A 12,146-nucleotide genomic window follows, 5' to 3' on the forward strand; every position below is an offset into this window, starting at 1 on the left:
GGTTTACAAGGAGTGGCTGTTTTTGTTGTGTTCTTTGAAAATGGATGTGGTGGGTTTTGACGACCAGGAGCTCCGGGAAGCTCAGCAGGAGTACCTGGACTTTCTTGAAAATGACGTACGGCCGGTGTTTTTGAAGGGAATAAGGAATTACAAGCCTTTATTCTGCAGTGTGCCCAACTGTGTTCTGCTTCCCCTCGTGGGCTTGGAAGTGGGGAAGAGTGTCTGATGCAAAGTCGTAATTTTGGTGCTGCTTTGTATGTTGCTCAGCACTCCTTTGCGTGTGTCTATGCTTGTTTTGGGTTTAAAGCATGATGGGATCATTGAAATTAGACAGTTTTTTCAGCTACTCCATTTAAATGTACCATAGCAAAGACATCACGGGCCTGAGACGAGCAGTCAAAATGTCCTGCCTGTCCCAAATCAGCTAACAAACGAGAACCTTTAGTTGGTGTTTCAGGGGTTCCTCTGTGACTGGGTGCTGCTGCACCTGTTGCACAAGTTACTTACCTTTGATAACGATATATCTGTAAGAAACATTAGTTAGTGTTAGATTCCTTACCTTAGAATATCCCCAGGCATCAGACTGGATCCGGAAAGTTTTTGTCAGCAGTACCCCTGCGCATCGGTAGGCGTCGTCCTGTGGCTCCGCTTCTGTCGTCTGCGTCGTGGTCACCGCAATAACGTCGCTGGAGTACTTCGACGCCACCCTCGCGCGCTGACGTCAGTTCTGTACATAGCTTTTCGCGCCAGGAACGCAGAGCCATGCAAGAAACCGACACCGGTGCCATGAAACTGGGGCCCTAACAGGGAAAGTCCTCAACCCTAGATATCGGTTCGCAGAACGGGGAGGAAGGGTGGGGCGGTAAGGAATCTAACACTAACTAATGTTTCTTACAGATATATCGTTACCGAAGGTAAGTAACTTGTGCATCTGAAAGAAACATGTTAGTGTTAGATTCCTTACCTTAGAATAGATACCCCAGCAATACCAACCCCGGTAGTGGGTCTGCGAAGCAAAATCTCACCAGAAAGTCCTGGAAAACAGAACAGCCAAAGAAGCCGTCTCTCAGGACTTGACTATCCAGGCAGTAATGCTTGGCAAACGTGTGCAGCGTGGCCCACATAGCTGCCTGACAAATGTCCTGAAAAGGGACTCTCTGTCCCAAGGCAGTAGTAGCCGCCGTGGCCCGAGTGGAATGGGCGCGCAGCCCTACAGGAGGTTCCTTTTTAGCCAAGGAATAACAGATCTTGATGCACAAAACGACCCACCGAGATGGTCCGCTTGTGCACCGTCCGTCCCTTCTTAGCACCCACATAGCCAACAAAGAGTTGGTCGTCCACAAAGAACTGTTGTGTGCGGTTCAGGTAAAAAGAGAGTGCACGTTTTGGGTCCAGACGGTGGAGCCTCTCTTAGGGATGCGGAGGCGGCAAGAATGTGGGCAAGGTAATGGTCTGACCGATGTGAAAGGCAGTAACCATCTTGGGTAGAAAAGAAGGACGAGTCCTCAGAACAACTTTGTCCAGATGGACAGAGAGGAAAGGAGGTTAAGAAGAAAGAGCCTGGAGCTCACTCACTCTTCTGGCAGAGGTGATGGCAACCAGGAAAGCAGTCTTTAGAGTCAGAAGACGTAAAGGACAGTTATGGAGCGGCTCAAAGGGAGCACACAATAAATAGGGTAACACCAGATTCAAGTCCCACTGAGGCATTACAAAGGGAACAGGAGGAAACGTGAGTAATGCCTTTCAAGAATCTATTTACAACAGAGGACTTGAAAAGAGAAGGCTGATCCGGCTGAGAGATATGCCTTGATAGTGCCCAGAGCAGAGCCCTGCTGGGCCAGGGAAAGAAGAAAGAGGAGAACCTCTGAAAGAGAGGCAGAGAGGGGATGTGCACCATGCCACAATTTTTTTCCACCTGCAGAAGTATACCGTTTTTGTGGAGACACGCCTGGCTGCCAGAATGACATTACAGACTTCAGGAGGCAAGTCAAATGGCATCAACTGTCGCCGCTCAATCTCCACGCATGTAGGTGGAGGCTGGACAGGTTCGGGTGGAGGACCGTCCCCTGTTGCTGCGACAGAAGGTCCTCCTGAAAAGGCAGTCGAATCCGGGGATCGATTGACATACTGAGTAGCTCGGGATACCAGTATCTTCGTGCCCAATTCAGAGCCACAAGGATGACTTAGGCCCGGTCGTGTCTGATCTTCTTCAGCACTCTGGGCAGAAGTGGTATAGGCGGAAAGGCGTACAACAGATGGCAACTCCACTCGTGACGAAAAGCGGCGCCGAGCGAGTGCCGCCTTGGAAATTCCCCCGGATATGAGTATAGAGAGCAGACTTTGTGTGCCTGTCCAGATGGAAATACAAACAACGGACTCTGTGTAGTCTCTGTAACCCGATAGGTGCTCGCGGTCTTGGGTGTAACAAACGATATTTGCCAGACATGCGCTTTCCGGTCATCATGTTAACAGAGAAACCAAGCTCTTCACGTGAGTGTGGGCGCGTCGGCCCGAATATGGATATGAAAAAACAGACTCTCCAGATGGAGATACAAAAAACTGACTCTATGTGGTCTCTGTCCCTTAAAAGGCGGATCTCTTGTAATATTCTATGCTGGCCCACCTTTCTCGGATTGGCTACCGTAAAATTTCTAGAAATTAAAAGACAACTGTGAGTTGTGAGTATACACACAACTGGGATATATGGTGATTCTCGTCTGCGTGCCAGCATGCTTCATACAATAGAGGCTTACATCCTATAACACCAATAGGAATCAATATCTACAAAAATATATCGATGTAGATAAGCATGTCTCATCTAAATGTCAAAGTCCTACACACATTGTGTGGCTCAATTTTCACATGAATATACACAATCAAACAAATATATATATATATATATATACAACCCTACAACGTGGTGACTGGACACAATGATTAAAAACAGAGCAAGACATACAGAAATATATACATAGTCCTGGGTATCTCCGTCCTTTCAACAGTGTACCATTGTAAATGCACAATGGTCCCTACATCTGTACATGAGGTCAAAGTAACGCCCAGATTTCATCCCGATCATTTATTCCCTCTACCGCTGTGTGGTACCTTTTACTCATCCCAGCTTCAAGGCCGTTTAAGCTCATTTGAAGCACTGTTTTATTTACAGATTTCACCACTAGCAATACTGACCAACTTAGGTCATTCTCACTATGCCCATGTTGCTCATAATGCTGGACCAATGGGGCTCCCTGTATTTCACAGCGTATGCAAGATTTATATTGCATTATTCTCACCGAAGTAGGGTAGACTGATAATATAAATGACAATCTCCAGATTCGACCTTAATACGCTCGAAGTCTTATCAGTCCACCTACTTCGTGAGACTGTTGAAGCACTCTGAGCTGGTCATCATACTGCTGTTTTCACTTATATTTGAGAGAAGCATCTATTGCATCACATTAATTCCTGGTGAATGCGAATATCTGCCATCCTATTTGAACTGTATCTATCACCCTGATGAACATATTGCCCAGTACTGTTTGAATGCCCTGAACAAGTCCATCTGTCTGGACGAAACGCGTCGGCTGTTCTTTTCAAATTAAACACAACTTGAATAAAAGAAGATATTTGAAGATAAATGTTATGGACACGGACCTGATATTTTGTTAAGTGTCTGTTTTCTGCTGTGGTTAGTGGCGCACCTTTGCGATTGTTTTGAAATTGTTAAAATCCTGTATTGGATTGCACCATGGCAGTGGGTGCATTAACAGTGTGCGCACACCTCTCATTTCCACTACATGTATATTAATTAGGGATAGCGGGTCAGGTGCTAGATTGTTGCAGGGTCCACTGTCAACATTTGTTTCATTTACAAAGCCATGATGTTACTGAAGTTTCAGATCGTGATAATTTTGAGGACGCTGACCGCAGTGAAGACAACATGAGAGTAATAGCTGCTGTCAAAAACAATGGGAAGTTCTATAAAAAACAAATTCACACCAAACGTTAAAACTTTAAGTCTTGCAATAGGTGTGGGAGTGTTGCTAATTCCTCTGATTCCAAATATTGTTTTGCAGCAAAACAAGAGTATTTGAAATGCGGCTGTGTTGGTCACTATGTAAGGGTCTGGAAGATTAAACCTCGTTCTAGAGTAGCCTGTGTACAAGAAGTTGAAGAAGTGGGTTCTACCTGGGTCGACAAAATCTTAGTTGTTGGTGATGAGAAAGTGCAAAATGAGGATGACAGAAGAAAAAATAGGCCTAAAGCCTTGTTTGTGGTGGATGGGTGTGAAATATGTTTAATGGTAGACACCGGATCTACATACACTATAATTGAGAAGAGTTTATTTGAAGAAGTGTGGTGTAACAAAAAATTATTGCCCGAGGATATTTCCCCTGGTGGATACCACAGTGAATCCATCGATTTGGTGGGGTATTTCGAAGCTAGGGCAGGGAAATACCTGGTAAAGTCTATGTGGCAGAGCAAGGTTCCCTCATCCTAGGTTGGGTGCAACAATACGATACGCGGATCATAATGAATCCCCGAGCGTCTAAACAGGTCACGGACATTGAGGATGAAGGGGTTGAAAACATTTTGAGGGGGCAGAGGTCCTTTTTAGGAAAGAGCTAGGACAACTAAAGGGTTATGAGCACTGCATCCTTTTAAAGTAAGATGCCATACCCATGCAACACAAAGTCAAGAGGGTGCCTATTGTGGTGAGAAAGGACGTCAAAAACATATCAAAGAGATGCTGGTGGCTTGGGTGATAGAACCCGTGGAGGCCTCTCCTTGCGTGTCTCCGGTGGTGATCATGAAGAAACTTGATGGAAGATTGAGATTTTGTGTGGAGTTGAGATCGTTGAATCAATGTGTGGTGGCTGACACGTTTCCCCAACCGAATATTAGTGAATTGGTGGCCACTCTGAAAGATGCTAAGTTATTTTCTAAACTCGACCTAAAGAGCGCCTACCACCAGATTAAACTGCACACCGACTCTAAGCATCTCACGTCGTTCATCACCTCTGAAGGGACATTTCAATTCACACGTGTACCATTTGGACTATCATCAGCCACTAGTGTTTTCCAGCGCATGGTCACTGAGATTTTTAAAGAAATCTACAATTTTTTCCAAGATGATTTCTTACATTTTTGGCAAATCCGTAGAGAAACATAATGTTATCTTGAAACCTGTTTTGGAAAAATTGGGTGAAGTGGGTGTGACTCTCCGCAAAGAGAAGTGTAAATTTATGCTAGAACAAATCGATTATCTTGGGTACACCATAAGCGCAGCTGGAGTTAAACCTAAGAAAAGTCTGTGCAGTGCAACTGACCTAGCACCTCCTCTCTTAGACAAAGATCAATTAAGGTAATTTATGGGATTAATTGAATATTATGCCAAGTTTGTAAAAAAAAAAAAATTCTGATACAACTGTTTGCTTGAGGGGTTTGCTAAAAAAAGGAGTGAGTTTTGTGTGGGGCATACAACACCAAAAATGCTTTGATAACATAAAAATAGAAATATGCGAAGCCAATGTTCTAACCCCTTCGCTGCAGGGGTTATTCCCCCGCTGTGCTGGGGGGGAGGGGGGCGCGTACAGCGCCCCCATGCTCATGACGCGCTGAGCTCGTCATGAGGCACGGCGCTCCTGTGCTCATGACGAGCTCAGCTCGTCACAGGTGTATTACCTCCCGTGGAATGCTCAGCACAGGAGGAGAATTCTCCCCGCACCTGAGCGTTCCACGGCTCATGACGAGCTGAGCTCGTCATGAGCACCGGAGCGCCGTGGCTCATGACGAGCTCAGCTCGTCATGAGCCTCGAAGAGGTTAACTCCATTTGATGTAAATCGTAAGTCAATAATCACAGTGGATGCTAGCGCTACAGGTTTAAGTGCTATGTTGTCACAGTGAAATGCAGGGTCTGAGGGAACAGTAGCTTTTGCGTCTAGGATTCTGACCTCAGCTGAACAAAATAACTCTGTCATCAAGAGGGAGACCCTTGCTGCATCTTGTGGTGTGGAGTACTTCAGCACTTATGTGTGGGGTACCAAGTTTTTACTTTGCACAGACCACAAACCTTGAATTAAAATGTTATCACTTGGGGGTACTGGTAAGGGTTCAGCAAAAGACTTGCAAAATTGGCTTCCAAACTTCTAGAGTTTCAGTATGTGGTGGAACACATTCATAGTTGCAGAGCTGTGCAGGCAGATTGCTTGTCTAGAATGTCAGTTGATTGGAAGGTGGTGGATAGTCCCGTGGTAATGGATGAGGAAGAAGACATTGCAGTAGCTTCTGTGGAAGATGTAGTTATGGTATGTAAGGGTGCGTTCAATACTTCTGAGTGGATGCGAAAAATGACGTCTATGACACTCTGCGTGAAGTTTTAAAGATGTTAAACTTAGGGTCAAGAACTCTGTTTCTGTTCACCCATATATAAAAGTTTTGGACAAGTTGTCCATGTGTGGCAAAGGTGTTTTGATGAGGGGCAAGATGTTTGTTCCTCCTTTTGGTCTTAGGAAGAAGTTGTTGGCTCTGCCCATGAAGGCCATCTAGGTCAAACGTTGACTCAACGTTGTGTGAAAGCACATTTCTGGTGGCCGGGTTTGGATGGACAGATAGTACGTTGGGTCAAAAGGTGCCCTGTATGCAAGGAATGTGAAAAAAGATTGAAGGTGGGCAGTAACTCGGAGATAGGATATATTAGTAATCCTGGTGAGGCTTGGCATAGTACATGCCTGGATTTCATTGGTCCTATGGAAGAATTGAGTGGAAAAGACAGGTTTGGCATTGTTGTGGTGGATGTTTTTTCAAACTGGTTGAGCGTAAAATTTGTGAGAGATGTTACCACTGAGAGTACTCTCAGGTGTTTAGGGGAATTTTTTAGAGATGAGGGCATTCCATCAGTGCTGATCACTGATAATGGCACGCAACTGGTATCGCGGGAGATGCAATCCTATTTGAAAGATTGTGGTGTTGCTCACTACCGCACTTCACTGTACAACCCGCAAGGGAATGGCCTGTGTGAGACGGCTAACAGAGTCGTGAACGAAATTATCCAAATGGCAACTGCCAATGGCTGTGTTGTGTGTAAGATGGAGGATGAGGTGATATGGGCCTACTGCACCACCAGACAAGGCACTGGGGAGAAATCTCCGTTTGACTTGATGTAAGGGAGAGTCTCCGGCTCCAAATTGGTTCCTGCACGGATGGGAAAGTCCGTGGCTTTAAGTGGGGCTTTTCCAGAGCCTCAAGAAAAGTCCTGTACTCCCAGCTGCATCAAGGAGGGTGACTTAGTAAAGGTCAGGAGTGGGAGGATTGGTAAAGGTCTTTCTAAGTTTAAGGGACCTTACAGAGTAACAAAAGTTTTTGATCACTGTTTAGTTTTGGAAAATGGCGAAAAATTGAATTTTCCACGGGTAGCTCTGTACCAAAGGTGTGGGAATCCTATGGAGGAAACTTCCAGCAGTAGTTATGTTCTAGCAGAAGATTCAAATGTCGTTGCTAGCCCAGTCAGATTGAGAGCAACTGCTGCGAGTGGTGACTCCTGTGAGGCTTTGTCTGGGGTTTCAGAGGGGCTGGGTGCTTCACTAACAAGTGGTTCCATTCCTGGTTCTGAGGGTTCTAGCATCCCCAGAACTGTGAGGAGTCGCAGGCCACCCGTTAAGAATTTTGTACGTTTTGTTGTACACAATGCAATTTTTTGGACTTTGTTTTTCTTCTCCTTTCTTCTTGGTAGTTAGGAAGGGGGAAGATGTGTTGTACTTGTACTGCGGTCCAGTCTTTCTGAAACTTAGCAGTTTAAAGTGTTCGATGTTTTTGTTTAAAGTGGAGCATTCTCTTGTTAGTCAGTTGTTTCTTGACCAGCAGAGAGGAGTCCGCTCTCATCTACTCTCCGACTCTAATAAAGGACTGAAGCCTACTTGCAGGATCTGTATCTTCATTTACCACAGGAGGCTGCCCAGTTGTGAAGTTATACCTGCTTGGGTCAATGAGAAGAGAGTTTTGGTTGGTGAAAATGTTGGTGAGGTCAGAGGATGGGAACAGAGGGAACAGGAAAAGAAGATGAAAGCCAAGTTGTGCTATGACAAACGTAAGGCTGTCAAGGAGTCACGTGTGGAGGTAGGGGAGTGGATAAAGATTAAATCCCCTAGGAAAGATGGAAGATTGTCAAAATTTGGACAACCTTGTAAAGTAATAAAGGTGTTCAGAATTGCGGTTAAGACTGATGACAACAGGATCTGGAATCTCAGTAGGGTTGCCAAGTGCAATTCTGCATTGAGAAATGAGGTTGCACCTCCGTCAAGGGGTTTGACTGAAGAACCCAAGTGTCGGCCCAAACGTGTACGAAAATGCCCAGCTCGCTTGTGCGAACATGATTAACACGGCAGTAATATGTGACTTTGTTTTGGCATTTTCTTACAGTTTTCTATTTATGATTTATTTTCTCCTTCTTTGTTTCTTTTTATCTTTCGTTTCCATGCTTTGTTTAATTTCTGTTTCTTTTGTTGTGTAGGCAAGGGAGGTGATGTGGTATCTTAGGTTACCGAGCCTTTGGCATGAGAGGGTCTGTAACCAAGGGAGCAGGATCATTGTAAAGAAGGGCTGTGTGGGCGGTTGGAGGCTTCTCACTGCCTGAGCTGTGGATGAGGTTTCTGTGTACACCTTTTTCCTAAATAAAGGACTTCAACCTATTATCATTCTCTTGTGTTGGACATAACAGATCTCTCAGCAGTTTAGGAAAGCCCTTCAGGACTGACGCCAGCAGATTGCTCTTAACAACAGTCACACAGCGAAGTCATAGTTCAGGGCTGCTGTTAGAGAGACTGTTCTACTCAGGGTATGGTGGATTGAGACCGAGTACAATAACGCTGAGACAGGTAAGATACAAAGGAACTAGGTGCAACAACAGAGGTCTTTCCCTTACTTGATCAGAATGGAGACCAAACCAAAGGTTCCACTGTACGGATATGGACTGCAACAGAGAATGGACCCAATTTGGAATGGAACAACAGCAGTGTAGAAAGACTAACCAGAATACGGGACTGAAAAAACAGATAGGAGACACAGAAAAATACAAGAAAAGTAAGTCTGAACAGGGCTTCAGAAATCAAGAATAGGAACACTGGGATCAAGAGCAGGCAACATCCAACAGACACTGGGACAAGTAATGCTGAGAAGCTGGAATTAGTATTCAGACCAAGGAATTCAAAAATGTGCCCAACAGGCAATGGAACTAGTAATACCCTGTTGGTAAAGTAACATAGGAATTCAAGAACAGCATCAGAACAGTAAATTAGAACACAGACGCAAAATGAACAGCTCTGCGAATGTGTGGTCAAATTCCCAACAGCGGAAATACCGAAATCAGGATCAGATGTTAGAAAGGATAGGCAGAAAAAAAGTGAAACTGTGAAGCAACGAAAACATGTAAGCACAATGCGGGTCAGGGCATCCACAGGAATGCAGGACACTTCATAAAGCAGTGGCAGGAAACAGAACTCCTCTTAGCACTCCAGAGGTCCAGCAGTGTAGGCAAATGTAGAAGAAAGCAGGAGCTCTCAGTATTAGCAGTTGAACCATGAATTCTGAATGCAGAAACCAGTCTGAAATCACTCCCCCTGGCTCACAGCCACTCAGGGCGATTGAAACTCAGAAAAGGTGGGAGGGAGTTGCAGCACAGTGCCGGTGAGAACAGTTTAAGTCCTACCTCCAGCTCACTGCTTGAAGGAGTGCACTGAAATTACAGAAAGCAACCAGTGGGGTGAACAACATTCCAGAGTGGGACAAATATTGAATCTTGCATCCGAACATGACAGGAATTCAGGCAATGCACATGGCATGCTGGGAATGCTAATACAGAGTTCAAAGTACACTGATTCACTAAAAAGCTCCTCTCCGGCTCTGACTACCAGGTAAGGCATAAATGTACCATAATGCATTAGGAGCTGATAATTAAACCCTGGAATGTAATCTGGAGTGGATCTTATTTCCAAGAGGATTTGTAAAGTCTGTGAATGAACACTGGAATGAAGCACAGGTTCCAAACTAATATTCATGATGAAGGCAGGGTCACATTAGGTATTCAAGCAGCAACAACCGACGGCAGGATAGAGAGATCCTGACAAATACTCTCAGGGGTAGTTGGTGAGTCACAAGTCCAGCCCGCTCACAGAGATTTGGAGAGCAAGAACCAGAGACAGGACCAGCTAGCTTACCACAACAACAGGAATAAACAAACCACACCAGACAAATAGGAGAACAAATGTCTCTGAACAAGCCATCACAAATTAGTTAAGGGCAAAATCAGAGACACAGGATGAAGGTTGGAAATTAATGAATGACTAAACAAGTGCAGAGGCGCAAAGGGTTTCTTAGGAGCCTATTGTTGACACTGATGAATGCTAATGTTGCTGAACGCTGGTGTTGCTGAAAACTGTGGCTGCCTAGTCTGTGTAGAAAATGGATCCATAGAAGATTTTGGAAACAAAATTGTGTGTGTCGCTAGGTATAACAGAAGCAACATTCCTGACAAGCAGGTAAACTATTCCAGATTAAGTAATTTTCCCAAAATCACAGGATGCAGAGACTCGAACCCGGTTCCCCAGCTTCAAGCTCGACCGCTCTAGCCGATAGAACATATCCTCTCCCTAACTTTACGACAACAGTCTCTCCAAGGATAGTGCAGCCTTTTGGCGCGTGAGTAATAGTCCTCATATGAGAGACGACTCCGCCCCTAGATTGGAGGATGCCATTACTGATGCAGAGTGGGTGGCTCATTTTAGAAACATCTACTCAAATCCCGATAGGAAGCGAGGGAGGTTAGCACCCTATTTCACTGAGGCCTCTTCTTCAGATTCATATAGAAACATCTCTACCCTAATGTTCTCCCTCGAGGAGGTCAATAGGGCCCTTGTGAGCAGTAAAGGTAGAAAAGCGCCTGGCCCTGATGGTTTCCCTGTCGACCTCTTCAAACCTAAGATCCTCCTTTGGGGTCCTCTACTAACCCAGGTGTTAGGTGCATCCTGTTCTGTAGGTTTCTTGAGTACATAGTCAATATCACTTATAGTCCCTTTCTTTAAAAAGGGTGACCACCCTCACCGGTCTGCTATAGCCCAATATCTTTTAGAGAAAGTGGCAAGGCGCATTCTTTTGGGAAGACTGAAAGAGTAGGCAGTAAGCAATGATATATTATGAGACCAGCAATTTGGCTTCCGCAGTGGTCTTGGAACAGTAAAACAGGGTCTTAATTTAATTTTGCTAGTTGGAAAATATACTCAAATGAAATGGATCATTGTGTTTTTAGCCTTTATTGATCTACCTTGCGCTTTTTGACTGCGTAATACATGACAAATTTCGGTCCATTATGTCTAAGCTTGGGGTGGATCCTCCCATTATTCAGTTTTTGAGGGAGCTATACTCGGGAGCAGAGCCAAGGTCCGCTACGGCCTTATGGGGAATGTACCGACTTTTTAGCGTCGAACAGGGAGTCAGACAGGGGTGAGTACTTGCCTCCTATCGTGATTTTATGATTGGGGACACTAACATCTATTTTACGTCTTTTTTTTCCTATTAGGGCATCGTTTTCGACAGATGGGGGCTTGGAACCAGGTGATTACAACAAGGAAACTTCATTTAATGAGTGCCATTAATGCGCTACAGAATTTTGCAATCTTGATTAAGTAACAAACCATCCAGGGAAATGCTAGTTATTAATAAGACCAAGTGCTTGTCGTCTGCCCTGTATGGGGCGCGAGCTTTGGGGGTATAGAGACTGCCAACCCCTTTAATCGGTGGAAACTCCTTTTTTATGAATCTCTCATTGGTCCCCCAGAGCTGCCCATGGTAATCTGTCACTCTGAACTATTTCTATCAGATGCTGCTAGAACACAGACACTTCTACTCTGACACAAGAAATGGAATTCAGACGAGACTACCTTCAATTGGGAGTTTATTAGGGACTGACTTAATTCATCTCTTTCCCTACAAATCCCATGGTTGAATTATATAAAAAAAAAACACCTGTGATCTCATTTAGGGCACCCAGAGTACTTTAACTCTCATGACACACTGTTCCAAATTAGCAGAAAAGACCTTAAACAGGTTGGCATTTCTCTGCTTGAGAACCTCAGCCTTAAGTCTGAGCTCTTAA

General features: G+C 44.8%; 1 protein-coding gene across 2 annotated transcripts in view; it reads right to left on the reverse strand.

Annotated features, from left to right (window-relative positions):
* PSD (pleckstrin and Sec7 domain containing) overlaps positions 1–12,146 on the reverse strand; it is a 656,537-nt gene that overhangs the window by 310,649 nt on the left and 333,742 nt on the right. The window lies entirely within an intron of this gene.

The sequence above is a fragment of the Lissotriton helveticus genome, chromosome 5_1 (assembly GCF_964261635.1).
Source record: "Lissotriton helveticus chromosome 5_1, aLisHel1.1, whole genome shotgun sequence".
NCBI classification, from domain to species: Eukaryota; Metazoa; Chordata; class Amphibia; order Caudata; family Salamandridae; genus Lissotriton; species Lissotriton helveticus.